The sequence below is a fragment of the Petaurus breviceps genome, unplaced genomic scaffold, assembly GCF_028583685.1.
Source record: "Petaurus breviceps papuanus isolate PSGF00001 unplaced genomic scaffold, PetGlider_PUasm1.0 186, whole genome shotgun sequence".
NCBI classification, from domain to species: domain Eukaryota; kingdom Metazoa; phylum Chordata; class Mammalia; order Diprotodontia; family Petauridae; genus Petaurus; species Petaurus breviceps.
In genome coordinates, this window is record NW_027185798.1 from 29,780,841 (window position 1) to 29,801,003 (window position 20,163).

General features: G+C 39.9%; 1 protein-coding gene and 1 long non-coding RNA gene across 3 annotated transcripts in view; both read right to left on the reverse strand.

The window, feature by feature from the left end:
- The window catches only part of LOC138162631 (uncharacterized), a 311,452-nt gene that overhangs the window by 116,958 nt on the left and 174,331 nt on the right, over positions 1–20,163 (reverse strand). The window lies entirely within an intron of this gene.
- The window catches only part of LOC138162624 (late cornified envelope protein 3D-like), a 99,356-nt gene that overhangs the window by 22,576 nt on the left and 56,617 nt on the right, over positions 1–20,163 (reverse strand). Inside the window, exons 1-2 of one of the 2 annotated variants that reach the window (XR_011168671.1) lie at positions 15,122–15,176; positions 13,376–13,734 (exon numbers count right to left, since the gene is read on the reverse strand). The gene's annotated coding sequence lies outside the window, so the exon portion shown is untranslated. Of the gene's footprint in view, positions 1–13,375; positions 13,735–15,121; positions 15,177–20,163 lie in introns of those variants that run through there. The other variant, XR_011168670.1, reaches the window with a different exon arrangement.

Consider the following 20,163-nt stretch of genomic DNA (forward strand, 5'->3'; position numbering starts at 1 on the left):
TCTCTGTCTCTCTCTCTGTCTCCCTCTCTCTCTGTCTCTGTCTCTCTGTCTCTCTGTCTCCCTCTGTCTCTGTCTCTCTGTCTCTGTCTCTCTCTCTCTCTGTCTCTCTGTCTCTGTCTCTGTCTCTCTCTCTCTCTATATATATGTATATATATATATATATATATATATGTCTTCATTTCCTCTGTTCTCCTTCCCATCCCCCCTTCTCACTGTTTTGTACTCTTCTGCCCTCTCGTCCAACACCTTTTCCCAAGCCTTCCCCAGGCTTTCATACAAACACTCACCTTGATCACAGATATGGACAGGAACTCTCTGCTGAAGATCCAGTGTGTGTGAGGAGCCATAGACAAAGTCCCCTTTTATAGGGCATTCCAGGCTGAGCTGTTGGCATGAGACTGAGCTCTCCAGGAAAAAGAGTGTCTTTCACAACTCAGGGCACATGTCAGATAATTCCTGACATTCTCTAAGCTGACATACATTGACATGTGCTAGCACATGGATCTTGGAGGTGTTGAGAAATGTTAGAAGACATCTCATTTAGTTGACTCATTTTATAGATGAAGACACTGAGGCTGTTTTACTCTGCAAATATCTCATATCAAGTCACAGAAGTAGTAAGTGTATTTGTTGTTGTTCAGTCTTTTCAATTGTGTATGAAATTCATGACCCCGGTTGGCGTTTTCATTTCAAAGATACCGAAAGGAATTGTCATTTCCTTCTGCAACTCATTTTACAGATGGGAAAACTGAGGCAAAGAGGGTTATTTGACTTGCCTAGGGTCACACAGCTAGTCAGTGTCTGAGGTTGGATCTGAACTCAGGATATCTGACTCTAGGGCTGATCTTCTATTCACTGACCCTCCTAGTAGCCCATTAAGTAGGTGAGCAAAGGTTTAAACCATGGTCCCCCCCAAATGTAGTCCAGGTTCTTCTTATTATTCCATGACAACGCATGTCTACAGCAACTTCTGCAGCAAGAGGAGATAAAGATCATGTTTTTAGTTAGGAATATTCCCTTGAAAATATTGTAAACTCTCAGCTCAAATAGCAGTTTAAGGAATTACCATGAAGTCTAGTCTTTGGGGAAAAGTTCTCGCTCCTTTGGTCACTGAGGCTCTGTGCACTCGTAGACATTTCCATGTGGTGCTATGCCCTGTTGTCTTGTAGGAGATGCAGGGGAGGCCAGTAGAAAGTCTTTAGTTGGAGTCGTAGGATCTAAATTAAAACTCTTACTTTTGGTCTTTTACCTGTGTGAGGCAGGGAAAGTCACTTCAACTCACAGGCTTCAGATTCCTCATATATAAAAGGAAGAACCTGGAATATATGACCTCTGAGAGCTTTAATCTTTATAGCTATAATTCCATGGTTGTCTCTTGGACCATTTCATTTTGTCCATAGCTTCACCTTGACTTATTTCTATGGGATATCCACCTTTTGGCTCCACTTCTACATATAATCACCCCTCAAGAAAGACCTTTACACATACATGTTCCCCCACATCTCTCTCCCAGGTCTAGGACAGAGCCCTCCCTAAATTTCCACCATTCATTTTTCAGAAGGCTTCCCACATGTTAGGAGTAAGTGTCCATCCAACTGTTCATTTATCTTTCCATTCTCTCTTTCATCCATACATCCATCCATTCAGCAATTAGTTGAGAACAAAATTCTCTGCTAAGAGCTTCTGAGGAGGAAGAAAGATGAATGAGACATAGTTCCTGTCTTCCACAATATTACTGCTAATAGAATTGAAAATTTATCTTGCCTTTTAAGATTTGGTAAATGCTTTATATGTTCTATCTTATTTGATCCTTAATACAATCCTGGGAGGTTGGTTCTATGATTTTTTCGCATTATATGTAACTGAGGAAAATGAGTTTGCTTAGAGTTAAACAGGTATAAGCATCTGGGGCAGGATTTCAATTCAGAACCTTTAATCTAATCAAGGGATAGCCAATTCACAAATAACCATAATTCAGTGTAAAATAATGTAGATATCATAAAGTTCCATGCAATAGAATGTCAGGGCAGTGAGAGATTACTTCTGCCTGGCATCATCAGGAGTATTCGATGAGTGAGATTTTGTTTGATGGAGACAGGATGGATATTATATGTACTTACTCTTACAGCCATGTATTGTCTGTTTTTGTTCCCCTCGGCATCATCTCTATGCCCTATCTACACAAATGTTTCCTAAGAATTATGATCCCCTTTTTCCATCATAATATATTGCCACCCATTCCATAGACAAATATTTCTTAATGCTTTTTAGGTTATTACACCCGTGACCCTACCAAGCCCTTGGAACACCTTGGGATAGATAAAGCTTCCTCTTCTCCCAGAATGAAGTCATCCTCCAGGCCAATCACTTGTTCATTCTCTCTGGCTCTCTGTTTCTGTCTTTGTATCTTTATTTCTCTGTCTGTCTGTCTCTGAGACATAGTCATGTAAAAGGTCATGCTCCCAGTCAAAAGCAAATAAGAAGGAAACTGTTTCACTATTGGGATCTAACAACACATCCTACTTCCAAGTCCTGTCCCAAACTCTTTTTTGTTGATTTTGTTCATATTGCGTATAAATCATCCCTGAACAGGATTTTTGAATCAAACAAGTGATCTGGCAGCCCATGCACAGAGAATGAGCTGATAATATCTAGAAGATAGAGATGTGACTGTGATTGGTCTGAATTAGGTTAGAGGGCATGGATTTTAAGGAAACTTGGTCCATAAAAACCTAAATTTGCCATTAATTTTTGCTTATAATAATAAAAATATTTTTAAATTCCAAAAGTATCCCCTTCCCCCCAAAATGGAGGAATCCAGAGTCTGTTTCTTTAAAAAACAGCTTACTTTTATACCAAACCCAGCATCCATGTTGACGTTTTTAAAAAATATTTAATGTTGCATAGCACTGTGGCAGAAACCCTGGAGATTGTCAGGGGCTGTGGCTTGAAGACCTAGTTCTGCTGTTTTCCCCTGTCAGACCTTGTTTAAATTATTTACATTCTCAGAATCTCAACATATTCCATTTGTAAAATGAGGAGATTGGATTCAATGACCTCTGAGCTCCCTTCTGGCCCTAAATTGATCATCCTTTGGTCTTATTATTTAAAGTGATTTATTCTACGGGATACTTCTGTAGAGAGGTCCCTTTATTCCTAACTTCAGTGATGAAGATGATGCTGATGGTGTTGATTATTGATAAAGGAGACAAGGATCAGGTAAGATGAGGGATGTAACTGGGTTTTGTCAACTTGAAAGCACCCTTTGAATGCCAGGTTACTCTAGGTGTATGTCTGTGATGAAGACGACAACAATGACAATGATGAAAACAGGAAAGGACCCAGTCCGGCTTGTGACCTCGTCCCCACCCCACTAGTCAGCTACAATTTTAGACACTCAATACTAAGTCCATGACTTGGAAACTTAGGGAAGTTTTAAGATTTCCTGGACTTCTCCTCCCCTATAATGACTAGCACAGTAAAGAGGGTTCAATAGTTAGGTAATACTTAAGTGCATTCTATCAGCTTGGAGGCAAGAGGATGGTTCAATAGTTTCTTTGGGTTCTTGTGATATCAGGAATGAAGAAGGAGTTTCTCAGGTTCCTGTTTGGGTATAAGAGAGACAAGGGTCTTCATAGAAGCTTGGAGACCCAGAATGGAAGGGGCTGGGAAGCAGGTTCTGCCAACAGAAACACTTGTCAGTAATAAGAGAGGTTGAGAAAACTGGGTGGGGTGAAGTATAAATCTTCACATTATAGAGCCAGTACAGTTAGGAACAGTCTCTTTTCTCCTTCTGCTGGAGGCAGTGGGGTTGACCCCATCATATGTAATGATGATTGAAAAATATCTTTTAAAAATAGATTTAATTCTAATTTTTAACTTAAACAAAAACATCTCAAATAATTATCTTTTCCTTCAACATCCATTGCATTGAAGAGAAAAGGAAAGAAAAAGAATGTTGATTATTTTTCATTCATCATAGCATCTGAATTCAAGTAGTAATAAAACTGCTTTAAATAAATTATGTGTCATTCTAGGAGAGTAGTCTAAGTGGTATCCCATGGAGAGAAGGGGCTATAAGTGACAGAGTTGGACTTGGTGACCTCTGAGACAACTTTCAGAACTCTCACTGTCTAAGCAGCACCTTCATGGTCAAGACTGATGCTGTGGGAATGTGGCAAAGAACTAGGAAGCTACCTCAGTGGCCAGGAATACAACTAAGACACCTTCATTTTCTACTGAAATATTTCTCTTCACTCAGCATTGGCTTCATAGCACCAGGGGATCACAGGATGTTAGAGTTCCAAGGGGCCCCAGTGACCATCCTGGTCAATTCATATAGTAAAGGACATCCTACTGTAGCATTCCTGACTGGTGATCTTCTAGTCACTGCTTACAATTCCACTTTTGGGGGATGTGACATTTTTACTTTAAATCTTTATCTTTAGGTTCTGGATTTGTTATGGTTTTGATTCTGGGGACTTGGGTATAAAATATTTATACTTAAACTGTGTCTGTTGTGTTCATGGGTAAGTCATCTTATCTCTCCAGACTTCAATTTCCCCATCTGTCAAAAATGGATGAGATCATTTTTTCTAAATACTTTAGAAAGTTTTAGAAGGGAAATTATTATTTAAAAAGTTAAAGCTCCATGTAAATATGAGCAATTGTCATATGTACTCTTATTAGACAGTTAGGTGGCTCAGTGGATAGAGCCTTGGACTTGGAATTTAAAAGGTCTGAGTTTGAATTCTGCTTCACATACTATAAGCTGTGTCACCTTGGACAAGTCACCTCTTTCAGCCTCAGTTTTCTTTTCCGTAAATTGATGGTTATAATAGCACACACCGTATAGGGTTGGTTGGTTGCTGTCTTCAGTTCTTGAAGAGGACTAAAATGACATCTCTATATAGAGTCAAGCTACAGTGCATCTGATGTGACTGATCAGATCATTATGAGCTCGGAATGCTCTACCACAGATCAGGCAGAAATAGTCCATGTAGACATTTGGGGGTAGATTCTCTAAATCTGAACATCTCACATTTACTTTGAGCTACTTGAATTCTGTTTGGATCCTCGAGCATAGCCTCTTTGATGAGGGCATGTTTATGGTGGGTGGTTCTGTGCCAGTGTCTCCCATATCATACAATCAATTCCAAAGTTCTTCAGAGAGACCTGGAGAGTATCCTTTTATTACTTCTTCTGACCCACATGTGAACACTTGTCCTATGTGAGTTCTCCATAAAATAGTCTATTTTGCAAGCATACATTTGGCATTTGAACATTATGACCAGTCCATCGGTGTTGCCCTCTCTGCAGCAGAGTTTGAATGCTTGGCATTTTAGTTCATAAAAGGACCTCAGTGTCTGGTATCTTATCCTGCAGGGTGATCTTCAGAATCTTCCTAAGACAATTCAAATAGTTTACTGTGAGGATCAAATGACATATGTAAAGCAAATTTGCAAACCATAAAGCCTTATTCAATCTAAATTATTATTATTATTGTGACTATTATAGTCACTTGGCATGATGCCTGGCATACAGTACATGCTCAATAAATTCTTATTGATTCATTGTTAATCGTGAAACTCCAATTTTTGTTGTTCAGTCATTTTTTCAGTTCTGTCCAACTCTTTGTGACCCCACTTGGAGTTTTCTTGGCAAAGACACCATGGTGGTTTGCCATTTCCTTCTCCAGCTCATTTTACAGATGAAGAAAGTGAAGCAGAGTAAAGTGACTTGTCCATGGTCACATAGCTAGTTAAGTGGCTGAGGCCAGATTTTAACTCAGAAAAATGAGTTTTCCTAACTCTAGGCCCAGCCCTCTATTGGTTGTGCCAATTCACTGCTCTAAAATTCATAGACATGAGGAAAATTTAAACCAATAATTATGAATTATCAGCTTATTTTATAATAATCACGCTTACGAGATCATTATTATATAAATGTAATAAAGAACTGGACTTGGTCGTTGAATGTCCAGTGCTTATAAGCACACACAGAATGCTTTTCTAAAATAAATAGTTATTAAGCAACTGCTATGTGCCAATCACTATACTTAACACTTTACAAATATCTCATTTGATCCTCATAACAACTCTGAGAGGTAATTGCCATTATTACCCCCATTTTACAGTTGAAGAAACAGAGGCAGATAGAGGGGAAGTGACTTTCTTAAGGTGATATCCTCTGTTGATGCAATTCCCACAAATAGACTTGATTTCCTGTTCATTGAACCACTTAGAGAAAAGGAGCCTATTGAGTGAATACTACATTATGAACTGACAGTGCTTACAAAGAGATAACCAGGTGATTCTTCCTTCCTACCTACCTATAGTCAAATGCAAAGGGAAGAAATAAGGTAAGTGTATGGGAAAGAGACTTCTTTATCTGGGACACCAACATGTGGCCCTTGAACATGGGTATTTGTTCTTACCTCTTACTTTAGATTTGTTCCCCCATCCAGTGTGAAAAAAACCAACATTATGATAAGTTGTGACCTTATGAGTCTGAAAAGATCAAGAAAGCAAGCCACTATAGTTCTAGGAGACATAGTTAATGAAAGATTTTGTAGACCATCATGCCTAGTGAAGATCAAAGTTCTGCTTTGGTCAACTTGCCATGATATTCAAAGAAGCCATAAAGGAGGGATAGCAATTCATTCAATATTTATGCTACACAAAGAAGTGAATTTGGCGAGTATAAATACTTTGTATTAACTGCTCTAAGGATGGATCCACTCTCTTCAGGGCCCCAGGTGTAATAATGATGATTGGGCCCTCAGGCATTAGGGGTGGGGAAATAGTTATACTTTTGTTTTTTCTTGAAAGAAGACAACAGTGTGAAAACAGCTAAAACCAAAATCTCAAAGAAAAATGCTAATTGGACCTGAGTCCAACAATAATTCCCAAAAGAGTTAAAAAAGAGATAGAAGGAGGGGCAGAGCAAAGATGGTGGCTTAGAAGCAGGAAATCTCCATGAGCTCCTGCCATAACCACCTCAAATACCTATAAAATATGACTCTAAACAAATTTTAGAGCTACAGAACCCACAAAGTGACAGAGAGAAACAAATATACTGCAGAAGGCAGCCTAGCAGGCCAACAGGAAGGATCCATCACAGCATGCTGGGAGCAAAGCCCAGCCCTGGGTGAGCCTGAGGTTTTATCCTCAGGGCACCCAGACCAGCTGTGGCTGGAGCAGACTTCAGAAGAATGGATCACCAGCAACTGTGACAGTTCCCAGAACAACCCATAGTTGCCAAAGACAAAGTAAAAGGTCAGTGTGGACTTTGTGGGAACGGGGGACTGAGAGCACCATCTGGCCACTGCCCCTGGAGCAAGAAGCTACAGAGGTACTCCCTCCATGCAGCTTCCTCCACATGGCTACTTCAGAGCTCCTGGCCTGCAGATTGTAGAGGGACCAAGTGACCATTCTGAGGGTAATCACTCTTGCTTTAACCTGCTTGGATCTGGATTGCTGTCTTGGGCGGAGGTCCTGGGGTATGTGACCAGTGAGCCAGAGCTTGTGGGGGGGGGTACAGAGAGGGCACTCAACTACCAGCTCTGGCAACTGTGAAAACCCCAGCAATTTGGGACAAAGCTCTCCTCTCTGGAAGCAGAGTTCTACTGTGGCAAAAAGCTCAAAAATCAAATAATTGAGTGGCAACATGAGCAAGCAAAGGAAGCAAAGCAAGAACAGCAGTCAAACATTAGATTCCTTTTTTTGGGGGGGACAAAAAGATCAAAGCATGGAATGGAAGGAAGACAACGAAGTCAGAACTCCTGCATCAAAAGCTTCCAAGAAAAATGTGAATTGGTTACAGGCCGTGGAGGAGCTCAAGAAGGGTTTTGAAAATCAAGTAAGAGAAGTGAAGGAAGAATTGGGAAGAGAAACGAGAATGATGCAAGAAAATCATGAAAAGAGAGTCAACAACCTGACTGAAGAAAATAACATCTAAAAAATAGATTAAATCGAACAACAAAAAAGGCTCAAAAAGCCAATGAGGAGAAGAATGCCTTAAAAAGCCAAATTTGCAAGATGAAAAAAGAATTTCAAAAGCTCACTGAAGAGAATAATTCCTTCAGAATTAGATTGGAGCAAATGGAAGCTAATGACTTTATGAGCAATCGATACTATCAAACAGATCCAAACAAATGATAAAATAGAAGGTAATGTGAAATATCTCATTGGAAAAAAGCACTGGTGTGGAAAATAGATCAAGGAGAGATAATTAAAAATTACTGGACTACCTGAAAGCCATGATCAAAAAAAAAGATCCTAGAAATAATTCTTCAAGAAATTCTCAAGGAAAATTGCCCTGATATTTTAGAACCAGAGGGTAAAATAGAAATTGAAAGAATTCACTGATCACCTCTTGAAAAAGATCCCCCAAAGAAAAATCCTAGGAATATTATAGCTAGGTTCCAGAGTTCCCAGATCAAGGAGAAAATATTACAAGCAGCTAAGAAGAAACAATTTGAATATTGTGGAAACACAACCAGGATAAAACAAAATCTAGCAGCTTCAACATTAAGGGATGGAAGGGCTTGTAATATGATATTCCAGAGGTCAAAGGACCTAGAATTAAAACCAAGAATCACCTGCCCAGCAAAACTGATTATCATGTTTCAGAGGAAAATGTGGTCATTCAATAAAATAGAGGACTTTCAAGCATTCTTGATGAAAAAACCAGAGTTAAATAGAAAATTTGACATTCAAATACAAGAAGCAAGAGAAACATGAGAAGGTAAACAAGGGAAAAGAAATCATAAGAAACTTATCAAAGTTAAACTATTTGCATTCCTACATGGAAAAATCATAATTGTAACTTATGAAACTTTTCTCAGTATGAGGATAGTTGAAGGGAATATAAATATAAATATAAATATATATATATATATATATAGTATGTATGTATACATACATATATATGTCTATCTAGGAGGGTATATGGGCATATGAATACATATGTGAATGTGTGTATATATGTATACAGGTATACATAAAGGGCATAGGATCAATTGAATAGGAAGGGATGATATTTTTAAAATAAAATTAAGAGGTAAGAGAGGATTTAATGAGAGGAGATAGGGAGAGACAGAATAGGATAAATTACCTTATATAAAAGAGGCAAGTGAAAACTGTTACAATGGAGGGGAAGAACAGGAAGGCAAAAGTAAGGTCAACCTTACTCTCAATGAATTTTGCTTAAGGAGGGAATAACACACACACTAAATTGGGTATCTTACCCTACAGGAAAGTAGGGGGGAAAGGGGATAAGAGGGGGGAGGATAGAAGGGAGGGCAGATTGGGGGGAGGGTAGTTAGAAGCACATACTTTTGAAAAGGTACAGGGTCAAAGTAGAAAATAGAACAAGTGGGACCTTTATGATGGAGGGAAATATAGTCAGTCTTTCACAATATATCCACTATGGAAATGTTTTGTGTACATACACACATACAACCTATATTGAATTGCTTATCTTCCCAGTAAGGGTGGGTGATTAGGCAAGAAGGGAAAGAATCTGGGATTCAAAGTTTTAAAATCAAATGTTAAAAAATTATTATTATTATTTACATGCAACTGGGAAATAAGATATATAGGCACTGGGATATGGAGGTCCATCTTGTCCTACTGGAAAGTTGGAAGGGTCATGGGGGAGGATATAAGAGATAGCATATTGGTGAAGGGGGTATTCAGTAGGATCACTGTTTTGGGGTGGTGGGTAGGGACAGATGGGGAGAAAATTTATAACTCAAAATATTGTGGAAATGAATGATGTAAATTAAAACAAACATAAAATTTATTTAAAAAGAAAGAGATAGAAGTGATAGAGGAAAAATTAAGAAAATAAATGAGTGAAGCAATAAAATTATGAAAAGAGAATTAATGTCTTGGTAAAAGAGATACAAAAATACAAAAAAGTGACACCTTAAAAAATAGAATTGGTCTAATGGTGGCAAAAAATTGTAATTTGAGAGATGCTCATTAATTGGGGAATTCCTAAATAAGTTATTGTATATGATTATGACAGAGTATTATTGTTCAGTGAGAATTGACAAGGTAGGGAGTAGTTTCAGTAAAAAAAAAATAGCAAGACAAATGAATTGATGGAAGGTGAAGTGAGATGAATCGGCAGATCATTGTGCACCATGACAACAATGTTTTAATGATGTTCAACTGCCAAAGATTTATCTACTTTGATCAATATGATGATTCAAGACAATTCCAAAGGCATCATAATGAAATAAATGTTATCTACTTCCAAAGAGAGAACTGATTAACTTTGAGTGTAAATTAAAGTACAATTTTCTCTTTCTTCCTTTCCTTTTTTCTTTCTTTCTATATCGTTAAAATGGAAATATATTCTGCATGATTTTACATGTATATTTTTGTTTATTTTATCAGTGGGTGGGGGAGGGTAGGAGAGAAGTAGGGAATTTACACTCAAAATTTAAAAAGAAAAGAATGTCTAAAATAAATAAATATTACCAAGAAAAAAAAGAACATGAATTCAGGCCAAAATGGACACACAGTTAAAATCTAGATGGAATAATGGATACAACACTGGACTTTGAGCCAGCAAGACTTGAATTTAAATCTGGTCTCAGACATTTCTTTCTTTCTTTTTTTTTTTTTTTAAGCAATTGGGGTTAAGTAACTTGCTCAAGGTTACACGGCCAGTTATTTCTGGGTGTGGTGCTAAGTATCTAAGCCCAGATTTGATCCCCAGGTCATCCCAACACTGGAGCCGGTGCTCTTACTTGCTGAGCCACCTGGCCGCCCCTTCAGACATTTCTTAGTTGTGTGACCTTGGTCAAGTCATTAATCTGTTTATCTCAATTTCTTCATTTCTAAAATAGGGAGTATGATAGCACTTGCCTCCAAGGGTTCATGTAAAGATAAAATGAGCTGTTATTTATAAAATGCTTTGCAAACCTTAAAGCACTATGTATAAATGCTAACTTATTTAAAAAATTGACTTCTCTTTTAACTTTTGTACATTTTTCTTGAATTTAAGTTGCTATTCAAATGAATATCAATTTTGCATATGTAATGACTGTAGTGATCGTTTTATTACAGATTAATCATTCTTGAATGTACAAGCTCATGTGGAGCTATTGTGTCTCTGAATATCCACAAGTATTTCTGTCCAATGAATTTTTACCCTTATGTCCAGGGAGACCTAAGCAATTAAAAACATAAGAAAAATTAAGTGCTAATAGCTAGGTATTAACTGAGAAACCACATACAAACCAAAAAGTATTGGGGGGAAGAGGGAGGAAGGAGAAGAGCTAGAAAAAAATCTATCACTTTATATACTAATAGGTCCAATTCATTTAAATGTTGACCAGTTAAACTTAGACCTTAAAATATAGGACGTGGGTATGGTTTAATCTTGTTGGTCCAAACATTTACCTAAGATATCGATCTTTCAGAATAAAACGATACAGAAACAACTGGGTGTTTGATCTTCACCTGCTTTTCATAGCTGTTATGTGTTTAAAAGGATTCTGCTTGTTAAAAAAATTCTCCCACAAGTCAGTGTGATTGTCCTCCCCTGCCCCAAACCATATAATATCCACCCCTGCCCTTGCATTGGGTTTTTGTTTGTTTGGGGTGTTTTTTGGAGGGGGAAAAGGCAAGGCAAGCGGGGTTAAGTGACTTGCCCAAAGTCACACGGCTAGTAAATGTGTCAAGTGTCTGAGACCGGATCTGAACTCAGGTCCTCCTGATTCCAGGTCCAGTACTCTATTCACTGAGCCATCTAGCCAGCCCCTTACATTGTTTATCCAATTAAGTCAATAAAGAAAGCTTTTAGTCTCATAACTGGTTATGGCTAAAGAATTGGCTTTACACACACACACACACACACACACACACACACACACCTTTGCTTGGAGTTGATGTTGGTATGAGAAATATAGTACTTCTATTTTGTTGTTCCCAGTATATACAATGTGCAGCACTGCTGTATCAGGTAAACATGTGTACAGGGGAAGATGAGGCATGGGCTCATAGAAAGCAGTCCTGTCCTGTCCCCTCCCTGTCCCCTACCCACTGAGCAATCCTTTATAAGAAGGAACAAATAAGAAAGAGAAGAAGCTTTACAAAATCAACCACCAGGCCAACCAAGTCTGATAGCACTATTTATTGTGTGGTATTCCTATTCCATACCCAAAGGCCTCCATATGTGCAAGGAGGAGAAAAGGTGTATTTTCTCATTTCTTTGTTGCCAAACTCAGTCATTAAATGAATTAACTTATAGTATTGTTATTGCAACTAAAATATAACTTAGAGCCAGGACCCCTGGGATAAGATTTGAGGCAAAGGGAGACGGTCAATAGAGGTCCAAAGAGTGTGTGACAATAGAAGACAGGACCTGGGGATTGAACTTGGGTTCTAGAATTAGGGTCATTACATTAAAAAGAAGAGAGACCCTAGAAGGACCAGGGTGGACATCAGAAACACTGCCATTTTTCTGAGATTTGGGGGCCATAACCCATGAAAGAGGGTAAACCCAGTGCCAGAGGGGGCTTTTTTAAAGACTGGGAATAGGGACAATCTTGGATATTCCTATGCTCTGGGCGAAAAAGACAGAATGAATGTAGAGAGGGAAAAGGTAAGAAAGGACAGATCATGTTTTCTTTAGTCACCCCAACCTTGAATAATCCAACAGAAATGGCTGGATCCTCCGAAGTCCTCCCACCAGGCTCTGTCCCTTGGGACTCTGCTCCACACCAGGGGGTTGCTCCCACACTTGACTAGCTTCTCTTCTCTTCACCTGGGCTTGAGCCTTTGCCTCTCCCCTGAGACTCAGTCAGAGGCACCTGTGTTCTCTGTCCTGAGGCTTTGATCTTGGGCACCTTTTGCCCTTTAGGGAAGGGTGGCTCCCACAACTAACTGATTCCTACACACTCTGTGTATCCCCTTAGGTCTGAATGGAGAGAAGCTTACCTACCCTTCCAGCCCTACCACCAATAATCACTGCCTGGACAGTCCCTGAAGGCATTCATTACACAGGGAAGTGTGTGGGTCCATTAACAAGAAGAGAGCCTTGAAGGAAGTCGTAGAGAGAGGACAGAGAATAGGACACAGCAGTGGCCAGAAAAACAAAACAAAACAACTTTATTATTGAATCAGGATAAATGAGGAAGAGGAGTTGAATTATGAGGGGCTGAAATAAAATGGAGTGATAGGTCTTGATTCTCTCCATCCTCTAAGAAGATCTCAGCAGTTTAAATCCAGGGGAAGAGGCAGGAGGCTAAGGAGTGAGGAGGAAAAGGAGCAGCACCAGCAACCCCTCCTGCTTTTCTTAGGGAAGAGAACCAGATCAGCAGCAGCCCCCTGAGCTCCCACAGCAGTCCCCAGACTGCTGGCTGCGCCCACTGCCACTGTCACAGCAGTCAGACCTCTGGTGCCTGCGTCTGTGGGATCTTCTGTGATGGGAAAAGAGGCAGCAGCCATGCCCGGAGCCAGAGCTGCAGCATCCCCCAGAGCTGGACCCACAGCATCCCCCAGAGCTGCAGCATCCTCCAGAGCTAGAGGCACAGCAGGAAGAGGCTGGAGGAGGGCAGGGAGCTTGGGGAGGGCACTTGGGGGGACACTTGGGAGGACACTTGGGAGGGCATTTGGGGGTCTGGCACTTGGGAGGACACTTCGGGGGGCACTTAGGGGCCTGGCACTGCTGCTGGCTTTGCTGGCAGGACATCTTGGTGGGAGTTCAGTAAACCTGAAATAGAATAATTACATTTAAATATATGAAACTTTTATTCACTTGTAAGCAATCTACCCTGTATTGGTAAATTTTACCTAGAACACAGTATCCAGAAAAAAAGACAATTTCAGCTAGATACTGGTTGGTTGGAATTTGGGAATCTTAAATATATATATATATATATATATGCGTGTGTGTGTGTGCATGTATATGGAATTACCAACATTTTATTTATGTCCGTGTGTGTGTACATATACACAATATGATACATAATTTAGGATGAGGTAAATGATACAATAATCTTAAAAGTTAAGTTGTAGTTTATATGTTCCAGGAGAAAATGTGTCTCTAGAGATTCACAGCAAGAATTCATTATCTTTCCCCTCAAACTCTCACTCTTCCTGAACTTCTCTATTACTATGGAGGGCACCACCATCCTTCCAGTTCCTAATCATTGTCCTTCTGGACTATTGTAATAGTTTGGGGCTCTGCCTGGCTCAGGTCTCTGGCATTTCAGTCCATCCTTCATTCACCCTCCATGATGACTTCCTAAAGTGCAGCTCTGACTACATAAACCCTCATCCCATTTGATAAGTCCGGAAGTTCCCAGTTATCTCTAGGACCAAGTAGAAAGTCTCCTGTTGGGTTTATAAAGCCATTCACAACATGGCTCCTTCCTACCCTTTACTGAGCTCCACAAGATTCAGCCTCACAAATAACATGTCACCTCCTGACTGTCTTTTGCCTGGCTGTCCCTCATGTATGGAATGCTCTCCTTCCTCAGCTCTCCCTGGTCCCTCTAGCACTGAGCTCCCATGTTCTGCAAGAAGCCTTTCCCAGCCCTGCCCCAGATATGAGTGCATCACACTTGGAGATTATCTCCCATTTACACTGCATAGATCTTATATGAATGTAGTTGTCTACCTCTTGTCATTCCCATTGGAATGTAAACTCCTGGAAGGCAGGGGCTCTTTTGTCCCCTTTTTTGGGGACTCCAGCACTGGCACAATAAGTTCTTAATAAACGCCTGTTGTCTAAATGACAGTTGTCTAACTGATCACATCCTTTGGGTTTTAGTTCCTGACAATTTCAAGGATCTCAGACATTTGTTGTCCTTTCCTCTAGATTAGACCCTTGCCTAGTTGTCTCCTGGGCAGATCCGGACTGGTTCCCCATCAGCAAATCCAAAAAAAAAAAATCCACAAATCCAAAGCACAAGCCTCTATTCTTCACAAACTGCTGTACTTCTAACAATTTCCTCCTTCCCAGACCCTTTATGCTTCTCCTTTCATCCCCACTGCTACCTGTCTTCCCACTCCTCTCTCCCCCTGCCCTGTGCTCTCTCCTTCCCTCTCCTCAAATACCCTCCAAGTCCTCCCCAAGCTCTCATGCGGACACTCACCCTGATCACAGACACGGACAGGAACTCTCTGCTGAAGAACCGGAGTGGATAAGAAGCCAGGGGCAGGGACACCTTTTATAGGCCATCCCAGGCTGAGTTGCTGGCATAAGACCCAACTCTCCAGGAGGAAGAGTGTCTGTCCCAACCCATGGCATGTGTCAGACAATTCCTGACATTCTACAGCCTCTCATACATGGACATGAGCTAATATAAGGATCACTCTTATCTATTATTACAGTTGAGGGGACTGAGGTATTGTACAAGATCACAGGAATAATCAGGGAAGAAGACCAAAGAACCCATATCCTCAGAAATGAAGTCCAGCACCCTTTTCACTATATGGAACCATGGCAACAATAAGACTGTCCCTCTGGGTGTGTGAGTGGAGTCTAGATTACACTTTCAGAAAACCACTTTTTTTAAAGTTTGGGAGTCCTCCAATCATGTCTGAGGAAAATGTCATGAAGTTCAGCCCCTGGGCAAAGGTTCTATGGGTTTTGGTCACTGTTTTCTTCACTCCTGGAAATGTCCAAGTACCCCCATGATTCCCTCCATCCTTCCCCCTTGCCCCACCCAATGCAGAGCCCAGTGCAATAGAGGGAAGGGAGAATTTAACTAGGAGTCAAAGGGCCTAAATTTAAATCTTGGTTCTGCTACTTATGACTCTTGTGACCTTGGGAAATCCACTTAAACCGTTTGAGTTTCAGTTTCTTCATTTCCAAAATAATATCATTTGGATACATGGACACTAAAATATCTTTCTATCTCCATCTGTAATCTCAGTATTATTCCCTGAAACATTCTAATCCTATTCTTAGTCTTGATCTGTTTCTTCTCCAAGACATTTTCTTTTGTGAGTTATTCACCTAACACCTCCATTCACCCACTCAAGCTTCAGCATAGAACTTTTTCCTCAAGTTTTCACTTCCTCAAACCACTGAATGGGTAAACCAGATCTAAGGTTCCCACTCTGCTCTTATTTTTCAGGGGGAAATTAAAAGGGAGCAAGTAACTATTTATTCATTCTTTTATTCATTCATTGCTTCAGCAAATACCTGAGGACCTATTCTGTGTAAGGTTCTTTGGTCAGGGTTGCTAATGACAAAAGGAATGACTAAATTATAGTTCCTGCTTTCAAGGAGTCTATAACTTAGTAGGGGGACAACGAATTCACAAATATCTATAATGGAATATAGGTGCCATAAGAGGGTTCTTAACCAAATGCTTTAGGAAGTCAAAAAAGAGAGAGATCATTTGTAGCTGTGGTTACCAGGAGCATCTGTTTTGGTGAAGTGGGAAAATCACTAGATCTGGGGTCAGAGGATCTGGGTACACATCTCGGCTCTGCTACTACCTTGGGTAAACTCTTTATATATCAGTTTCCACACTTATAAAGTGAACAGATTGGTCTAGATGACTAGTAAAGACCCTTCCTTCTAAAACTGTGGTACTTGGATCTATAGCATTATATACTGTGAGGTAAACCTATTTTTCATTCGGTATGACAACTAATTCCTATTAACAATAGAGACAATGATGGCAATGGTGGTAGTGGTGGTGGTATTGATGATGGTGGTAAGGATAGTGATGGCAGCAGGGTAAGAATAATTAAGATCGTGGTGGTAGTCGTAGTAGTGGTATGGAGTATGACAGTAATGTGGTAGTGGTGATATTGATGATGATGGTGATGGTAAGGGCAATACTGATCTAATGACATAATACATTCAAAGTGCTTTGTAAACCTTCATGTGCTAAGTGAAAGTCACCTTACTATATATATCGTGCCATGATGAAGCAGGCAGCAATTCTGATGATAAGAGTAGGAAAGGATCCAGTATTGCTTGTCACCTTGTCCCCACCCCATCAGTCATCTACTGCTTTAGTTGCTCAATAGATAATCCTGGACTCTGGACCTCAGGCAAGATTTGAGGCCTTCCTTTGAGGCTAAGGTGAGTAGGCAGGCTAGTGTTCAGTGGGCTCAGTCACGACTGGTGCATCCTGTGTGGTCAGAGAGTAGCAGCAACCACACTGGCACACCCAGGATGGCTGCTAGCACAGGTTCTTACATCTGCTTTACTAGGAAAGACAGCTGTTAAAGGGGTCAGCAATCTTTTTCAATTATTGATGCCTGCATCAAAATGGGCACAGGCTGAACTGAAAAGTGTGGAATGATGGACACGAGCCAGGTGGGATCTGTCATAGCAGTTCTGATTGATTGATCAGAGGGCAGGGTTTATATAATGAATGTAAAGTAATTGTCTCTTAGGTTCCCATGAGAAAATGTTTAATGTCCTTGTTCATTTACGCAATCTGTATGTTTTAATGTCCTTGTTCCCTTGCATGCATATATGTCTGGGTCACTGCTTGGTTATCACGTCCTAAACTCCTGCATGTCAGGAAGAGATGGTGAGCCAATCTTAAGACATAATATAGCCTTCACAGGGAGCTGGCTTAGGAGAAATCCTGGACCAGAGTCTTCCCATGTAGGGACAAGTCAGAGACTGGCCCTCGACAAATTACATTCACTAGTTTAGGGGAAAAGTCAGCACCCTGAACTTCAGAGAAAATACAAGCAGAGAAATAAAGAGCAATAGACAGGGCTCTGATTGCCTGAATCAACTATATACACTTTACATACATCCCTGGATGGAGAGACCTCTTACATCTGAGCAACTGGTGAGCTCTGAACATACGGTCACTCAGAATCTCAACCAGGGAATCTCAAGATCCTTCTCATAAGTGAGCCCCTATAGAAAAATACCAACCCAGAGTTTATATATATTTGTCAGAGCCAGAAGGCATCACAACACTCATGGCTTTGTCTAATTAGAAATTAGCAAAAGGTGTGAAAGCCTTCCTCCAAACAAGCCTCCCTTAAGCAAGCTTCCCTTAATGGGCTCCACATGAGGCATATTAATGGTGGGGGGGCAGGGGAATCTTAAATCCCATTACCATTACAGAAAGACAAGATAATTGCTGGGATATTTTCTCTAGGTCCCTTTGGAGGGGAATTCCCCATGTTCTCTGGGGTTATGAGAGACAGTGGGTTAAAATAGTGAATGAGACCCTGGCTGGATGGGGGGGGAGCGTCTGTCAATGGTAACAATGAAAGTTACTAATAAGAGGACTTAAGAAAATCAAGGTGGGGTCTGTTGAAAGTTGTGTGATGATCATATGGGCAAATATGAATGTCCCCATTTAAATTCATTCTTTCTTCCCTTAGATGGAAGGACTGGGGTCAAAGCTATCATATATGGAACTGGTAAGAAGGAGCCAGGCTCAGCTGGTCACTTCTCCTTTAGTGTCTGTGTACTTCAAAAGCATGGGGGCCACACCATTTTTAACCAGATTTTGGAGTCACATGAATGTGAACCTTATGGTCTCTACCATGAATAGCCCCTCTTTGGAAACACACACACAAACACACACATGCACACAAACACATAATTTGAATAATCCAACATATCAAGTAATTACTCATAATTCCTACTTCGTTCCTTGTCTACGGAGATAACAGCTCATTTGGAATATTTGGACGACTTTTCTCTTTCCTCCCTCTGGTCTCATTGCCACCCTCCATCTAAGTAAACTGCCGATCTTGGGTTTGCTGGTTGTTGGGTTTCTTCAGTATTGCTGTTTTGTTCACCTTCTAGCTGCCTAGCCTTCTGATTCTGGTTTGGGCCATTTACTGGTTGTTAACTTCAGGGAATTTCACTTCTTACTCATTGGCCAAAAAATATGGTTTTAAAATGGAAACGACAATAATAATAATAATGCCTTAAGAAATTTGTTGGCATTCTGAAATGAAAAGTGAATGGGAAGAACACAGCTAAGACCCTTTGCATCTAAACAAACTGTATCATTCTTAGTTATAAAAGTGACCATCACAGATTTGCAAAATAACTTCAAAAAAATTAACAATATCAACAAAACACAGGACCTATTACTCTAAGGAAGCTTCAGGAACATTAATCATTCCACACCAAAAGGAGAAAGAAGATACAGATGTTTTTAGAGCATCTGATAATCATATTAAAATACCTACAGATATATTCTTGGAAAATAAAAAATCATGAGCAAAGGCTACTATATATACATATATATGCACGTATATATATACATGTATGTATATAAATATATAGTGTATGTTTGTCTGTATGCACATATGTACACATATACACATAGATGTATATATTGAAATATATGTATATGTGTGTATGTATGTGTGTGTATACATATATATATATTCAATTTAGGTGAAAGTGGCTTGCCTCTAGATGTAGCTTATGAAAAAAATTGAGATTGCAGAGCAGAAGCAAAAGACCCTGTGTGGGCTACATGTGGATGGTTTTAGCTAACAAGTGTAGAGAAAAAAAAAAACGCGAAAAATGTCTGGATCACATGGCTTTGAGGAGATAGATGGATTTATGGTAATTCAGGACCAGGACACTGCTACCAGAAATTACAGATGGACCATCCTATCCTGAACTTAATCTTCAATGCCGATTCTGCAAAGAAATGGTGGAGATTGTGAAACAACACTACACTATACCTCTCAAATGCGTAGTAAGACATGACTGGGTGGATAGATATATCTATAAGAAGTGCATTGTCATGGAATGACAGGTGAAAAATCCTCATACTCTAAATACAGACATAAAAATATCCTGGAGAACTCAACCAACAGACTACACTGGAATTGGGCTGAACCATCACCTGAAATTATCTGTAAATAACATTGAATCATAAGAATTTTAAAATAATGTCTTCATTAGATCTCTATACTCAGTCAATCATTTTTCAGTCATGTCCAACTCCTCATGACATCATTTAAGGTTTTTCTGGCAAAGATATTGAGATGAATTGCCATTTCCTTCTCCAGCTCATTTTACAGATGAGGAAACTGAGGCAAACAGGGTTAAATGACTTGCCCAGGGTCACACAGCTAGTAAGTGTCTCTTCATATGACAAACTCATAATCTCCAGACTACATCCAAAGAAAAACTTTCAAAATCTAGAGATAAATCTGAGGAAATCAAAAT